Source organism: Pongo pygmaeus, chromosome 11 (assembly GCF_028885625.2).
Source record: "Pongo pygmaeus isolate AG05252 chromosome 11, NHGRI_mPonPyg2-v2.0_pri, whole genome shotgun sequence".
Lineage (NCBI taxonomy): Eukaryota > Metazoa > Chordata > Mammalia > Primates > Hominidae > Pongo > Pongo pygmaeus.
The window spans coordinates 85,920,902-85,928,008 of NC_072384.2; the positions used below are offsets into that span (position 1 = coordinate 85,920,902).

General features: G+C 30.7%; 1 long non-coding RNA gene across 1 annotated transcript; it reads right to left on the reverse strand.

Annotated features, from left to right (window-relative positions):
• Positions 1–493: 493 nt before the first annotated feature.
• Positions 494–6,518, reverse strand: LOC129031419 (uncharacterized). Its single transcript, XR_008501035.1, has 3 exons — positions 6,462–6,518; positions 5,252–5,353; positions 494–644 (listed from the first exon to the last, which is right to left on the reverse strand). It is a non-coding gene; the product is annotated as an uncharacterized LOC129031419 (long non-coding RNA).
• Positions 6,519–7,107: the final 589 nt, after the last annotated feature.

Below are 7,107 nucleotides of genomic sequence, written 5' to 3' on the forward strand. Positions count from 1 at the left end.
CAAATCTTTTAATATTTTATCAGCTGCTGTTGATAGGAGGCACTTCAGCTTAGTGAGTCTTTTTATTACTTCATTTATTCTTGAGAAGCTTTTATCTCTGTTTATTGATTGCCACCTTTTAAATTTTTATTTAACATCACTAAGCATAGAAATATGATTAACACATTTGATTAAAATTTTTAGTAGAAAATTACTTCAAATGAGCTTTCACAAATTTAATGTACTAATTTTCTCATAGACTTTTTTGTGTATATGTGTATCCACTCCTTTGTTATGCTAGTTCTCTGAAGACTGATACTCAAGTGAAGGAGAAAGTGGAATTGTAACTAAAGAGAAGCTCCACATTGAGGGGAAAAATCTTTTTTAGGCTGTTTTCAGTAGAGCAATACACAAGTGGACACATGCCAAGGATCAATCATAAACCTCAAAAAAGAAAGAAAATAACATTTACAAATATATACAGAGATAATATTTATTCTCAAAATGACTTAGCTTTGCTTGTACTTCTTCCTGCTAGTATGGAACCCCAAATAACATCCAATTGTCGCAAGAGAAATTTGCTAAGTAGGCGGAAATATGATTCAAGAACCTCTTTTAGCTTACAGCCAGAAACTTGCTGATTTCAATCTTTCCCATATTAGCAGCTGCAAAAGGAGCAAAGTGAGAAAGAGTTAGCAGAGCTAACAGAAATTCATTAGACTCAATAAATTTATAAAAACTTATTAAGACGTCATTGCTGAGGTATCATGGTGCATCTCAAAAGGCTGCTGCATTAGCAAGCTTTACTATGGGTGCTCTCCTCAGCCCCTTTAATCTTATGCTGACCAGTTGTGTTTCTGAGACTAGCTGGGGTGAGGCAAAGGATCTGCGTTATGTTGTTATTATTATTATTATATAATTACCAGATAATTCTGTCAAGTATATGAAATTGGGAAACTTTGAACTAATCCTGACAAGGATGGTTGCTCACAGAACCTCAGAGAAAATGTTTTAAAGGTCAGCTCTACTATAAGGTTTTGGGGAAAAAAGAACCCTTTACTAACTTGCTTTTTCCACACATCCTTCATGTTCATAATAGTAATGTCCACAAGGCCAAAGTGGTGGTATGAACCTAGGGAAAAGGCGTCCAAAGAGGCCACGACTTGCTTTCAAACTCCACTTAAGCCAGTGGAGCAAAAAAACAGTTTAAACTCATAATTTCTCCAAGCTAGCTAACTAATGTAAAATAATTCATTTTCTAGAAATGTCTTCTATGCCCATACCCCTTGTGAACTTTTTGAATCAGAAGCTGCCTAATTGAGCCAGGAAATAGAGGTCCTGGTGAAATCTTACTCATATCAGGAGACTCCATTAACATACATGAAATAGTGGCATATTACCAGAACTGTTCTCCAACTCTCCACCTTGGCTGCACATTAGAATCACCTGGGAAGTTTCCAAAAAGTCTTAATGCCCAGACCACCCCCCAAACCAACTAAATCAAAATCTCTGGGGGTAGACTGAGACATTCACTTTCTTAAGCTCCCTCAGGTACATAAAATATGGAGCCAAAATTGAGAACAAAATTGAGAAGATATGTCCTATACTTCAGCCAGGATTGATCTATTTTTTCAGTCCTTTAAAACCTATAAATGCATGCACACTCTCAACCTAAATAACAAACAGAGAGAGGCTCTCTAAAAGAAAATGACATTTGTTCGGGAATAGGGCATTGCAAAGGGGAATGTGCATGCCATAGTAAACTATGTGAGTACTCAGGGAAGTAAAGGAAAACAAACATTTTTAAAGGAGAAAATGAAGAGAATTACAAAATTGTTTTGAGATAATTACCCTTTACTACAAGGACCAATAATAAGGGTGACACAATTCTGAGGTTTAACAGGCAATTGCCAGGTAAATATCCTCACAGATGGACTTTTAGTGTAATGTTTTAATGGCCTTTGGGCAAGGTTATAGTTTTTGCAGTCTTTTGTCATAGTTTTTGTTATCAGGCATTTACACATCTTATGGTTTTCTCTAACTCTATTTTTCAAGTTTTTTTTTTTTCACAAGTTATTCCATTTTGATTCTGACAACTTTCACAACACAATCATGCACCACATAATGATGTTTTGGTCAACAATGAACTGCATATACAATGGTGTCATAAGATTATAATACCATATTTTTCTGTACCTTTTCTATGTTTAGATACACAAATACAATTGTGCTAAAATGGCCTGCAGTATTTAGTACAGCAATGTGCTGTACAGGTTTGTAGCTTAGGAGCAAGAAGCTATACCCTATAGTCTAGGTGTGTAGTAGGCTACACCATCTAGTTTTGTGTAAGTACACTCTGTGATGTTCACACTAACAAAATTGCCTAACGACGTTTCTTAGAGTATATCCCTATTGTTAAGTGATACATGACTGCATACAAAAATTTATTAGTGTGGTCAACTATTTACTACTCAAAGGGTAAAAATAATTTACATGTAACACTTTTATGTGCTAGTCACATGATGCATTTGCCCACATGGCCCAGAGAAAAAAGCGCATCTATCTACCAGATTTTGATTTAATATAATTCTTCACTACCAGATTTTGATTTAATATAACTCTTTACTAAAGTAATTGGACCTCCTTGGAGAAATAGCTGACTGGGGCAGAGAAAGTAGGAAGTAGGTCTGGAAAATATTATTGTGCCAGAAAAATAAGAAAGCACTTAAAGAATGATGGGGATATATCAAAAAGACAGAAAAGCTTGCTTGACAAGTGTTCCTTTGGCAAAATAGGGAAAAATTTTGGCATTATAATAAATAAATTTACTGATCTAAACAAATAAATGAATATATAAAAAGGTTAGTAAAGAATAGAATGTTTACACAGTCTCAAAGTATCTCTCACAAAATTCTTATTTATTACAAATGTAAAATGAATAGTTTTACAGTGAAGTCTGACAGACATGCCTTCAACATAATCAAAACTAAGATCATAATAAAGTGACAAATCAAAATCATATGCTTACTCATAGAAACATAGCCTCATGTCTGTGATATTCCTTCCAAATGTTCATAACTAGAATTTAATCAATAGGAAATATCAGAAAAACTCAAATTCAGGAATAGTCTATAAAATAACAGGCCTGTTCACATGTATACATATGTAACTTACCTGCACGTTGCGCACATGTACCATAGAGCCTAAAGTATAATAATAATAATAATAATAATAATAAAAAAAAGAAAAAAAAATAACAGGCCTGTTATATTCAGAAGCATCAAAGTTATGAAAGTTGAGGAAAGTGACACTACCCAGAACCTTCCAGACTATTGATTCAGTATGAAATAATACATTTTATACTCTCTGCCAAATGTTGTAGATCATAAAATGGTTTCTAAAATCAAAGCATTTAAGCAATTTAAAAATTATTTTTAGTTTAATGTCCATCTCCTCATATTTGTAAATTAGAATTTTTTGTTGATGAGCTAAAGCATTTTTTTACTGCTAGTAAATAACATGACCACAATATATCAATAATCAAGGCTAAAGTGAATAGCTTTCTGTTAGAAAAGGAGACTGTGTTTATTTTTCTTTTCCTAGTATACACTGGGAAGATAGAATAACATAGCTATTTACTACTAATAACAATTCAGATATGGTTTTCATATAGCTAAAATAATGTAAATTAAAAAATAAAATATTTTATTCTGTTAATATCTAAACTATAGATGTATAGTTATCTTTGAATATTTGATTATTGCTAATTTGATTTTGAAAAGTATTTTCATCAAAATTGATTTTTTATCTCTATTATTATTAGCAACTTGAACTTTCATCAACTGAAAAGTAAGATAGTAACTGCTAACAACAGCAGTGCTTTAAATTTGTATGTTGCCAGAAATTTGAATTATTTTCATATGGTTCAATAACTTTTTAAACAAACATAGAATTTATAGTCTTTGTCAGTTCCATTACAGTCCTCTTCTATAACATGGTTTAAAGTGAGAATTCTTTTCAAAATGATAAATGATATGAGAGCATGACCAATTATTTGTCATCATACAAGATAAGCTGATTGTATTCAGTATCTTCACTTGGGCTCTACTAGACCATATATAACCTCTTTGGGTTGTCTTATAGAGCACCTAAAAGCATTTTAGCCTGCTGGTTCAAGCAACCTATATGTCAAGCAGAAAAAATAAAGGTTTGTGTTTCCCCAGAGGAAGAAAACAGTTTGATGCAATTTGTCAAAAGCCTGAGTGGTACTTTAATGGGCAATTTACTTTAAATGGCTGCAGTTATTGCAGAACAAAGGTCCAAAGCTGAAGATAAAAAAAAATCCTTTCCCAGTGGTTTTACTCCAATAGATTTAATTCGCTAAGATTAACTAAGGATATCTAACTTCTTATACTCCCTATCTATCCAAAAGCAATAAAACTAATAGTAGAAATTTCTGAGTTTCTGGGATTTCTTCATCTTTAATGTGTGAAACAAAATCAACTCCCTAAATCTGTCATTCTGTTAAGACATATGTGATAAGAACCAAATCAACAAAAAGGACAGCAGCAGAATCCTAACTTCCCAAACTCAAGAGTGCTTCAGCTTTTGGGTAGAAGTTTCAAATAACCTAAACATTTTATTAATATATACATATATATGCACATGTATGTGTGTTTGTGTGTATATATAGATATATTTACATACATTTTTTGCTTCATAAATTTATTATTGAATAAACAGGAGATAATTTGAAAAGTTTTCACATTTTTATATAAATGTAAGAGTATTTCTATTTTACCTTACATGCTGATTTGTAAACTACTGTAATTAGTAATTTTCATGACAGTGATTTTAAGAAATGCCTATTAAGAAAAAATTCATATTTTGTTCCTTTTATTTTTCTGTCATTTAATTCCGTGTTAATATTTACAATATTTGAGATTTTTACTGGAAGCAGTACCATTATGATTATGTATATTTTTATCTCCCTGCTCCAGAAATCTTGTTTCAAAAATTAATCCCAACTCACAGAAGGCAAGAAGTGCTGAATGTGGACGTGTGTTTTCCTGAAGCTGACCAGAGTCCCACATATTCAGTTTCTATAGTATGGACTGATGCTAGAAAAGTGGCCAGCCATCCTAGAGACACTGAGGACCAAAAAAAAAAAAAAAAGAAGTGGTTCAGAACAAGAGACTGATACAGTAGACTAGAACAATTTGGGCTTTCTACCTGTCTTTCCATGTATTTCGTACATACTATAAAAACTAACCTTTTATGATGGATCACATAAAGAAGAAAACTCCAGGAGAAACAAATCAGGACTGATTTTCTCAATACCAGTCTCCGTTAACTCACAGTTGCCTTTAAGGACCTGCTAAGAACATGAGTGTTAACTAGGCTTGATAGATTAATTTTAGCTCATAGAAATACTGTATAAATTATTTATAATAAAATTTATTATATATAATAAAATAAAAATACATTTATAATAAAATGTATGCACACTTTAATAGCCATATATAAAATGATAATAGTTAGCTTGTAAAGTATTAAAAAGGTAAAATTTTATATTTATTACCAACTTCTATGCCCTACATAACAACACATAAGAACTTACATTTTATAATTTTATTTCTGTGTATATCCCATAGAGAAATGAATGGAAAGCCTCAACTTCAAAATGTAAACTTCCTCTTCATCAAAGCAGATTCTAAGCCATTGAAGAAAGAATGAACCACTAATATACATAATATAGATGAATCTCAAAATAATTTTGCTGAGTGAAAAATGGCAGAAAATAAAAGAACACATTGTGTATGATTTTAGTGATACAAAATTTCAGAAAAATGCAAACAAGACTATTATGACAAATAAGATCGGTAGTTTAATGGAGACAGGGATAACAGTTTGACCCTACGAAACTTTTGGAATAGTCATTATTTTGATTATTGTTATGGTTTTACTGCTGTGTACATAAGCCAATCTTATGAAATTGTATGCTTTAAACATGCACGATGTTTTGCATATCAATTTTCCTTCAATAAAGCTGTTAAATTAAAAGCAAAGAGAAGCATTTCTTAATCCTTAACATAGCTCAAATGTTAAAGGGAATTCATCTTTATTTTTTAAATTACTACTACAATTGATTATATCAAAGAGTACACTACTGGCACTAATAGTGGTCTCATAAAACAGTCATATTTTACTTTGCACTTTTAAATTACACAACTTTCAAAGTATATACACACATATTTTTCAAAATTCCTATATACAAACCATTAAAGTTGTAAAAGAATTTTAAATTATTATACACAAACTTCACAAATATATCTCTATGCTTATAAATTTATCTTTAGAGCACCAGAATGCTTATTTTTTACAGGGTTTTAAATTCTATTTTACTTTCTTAAAGTCTGATGTTCTAAAATTTTTCTTTGAACGGCATACCCCTTAAGTATAATGAAGGATGATATGAGTACCTCTTAACTTCCTGCAGAGTCTTGTCCAGATTTCTTATAGAACACTTCTTTTTCTCCTACATAAAAACAGGTAAAATAATTATAAAATTATGCTGAGGATTGGTTTTAAGTTTTAAATAACTCAACTATATGTTTATTCTAAAAATATATGTGCATGCTACAATGACAAATAAACTAGATACTTAGTTATTTCTCTATAAAATTTTTCTTTGTAGTTTCTCTATCCAATTAAAAGTATTCTTTGAGATGCAAACCATTTTTTAAAGGCACAGACTAGACATGTTTTTGCAAAACATATAACCAATAAAGGGTTTGTAACCAATTTATAAAGAACATTTATAATTTAATAAGACAACCCAATAAAATGGTAAAAATTTTTGAACAAATATTTCACAAAATAAGATATATGAATAACCAATAAACACATGATAATATGTTCAACATCACCAGTCATCAGAGAAAAGCAGACTAAAACCACAAGGAGATATTTTGAAGTATATTATTCGAACATAAACATTTAGAACTGTTATAAAGATATATAATGGCATCTTTAAATTTGACTTGTTGCAAAAAATGTGAATATATTCTTAGAATAATATTTATTAGATTTTCTTTTTTTTAGGTTAAAATTTTTTTTATTATTATT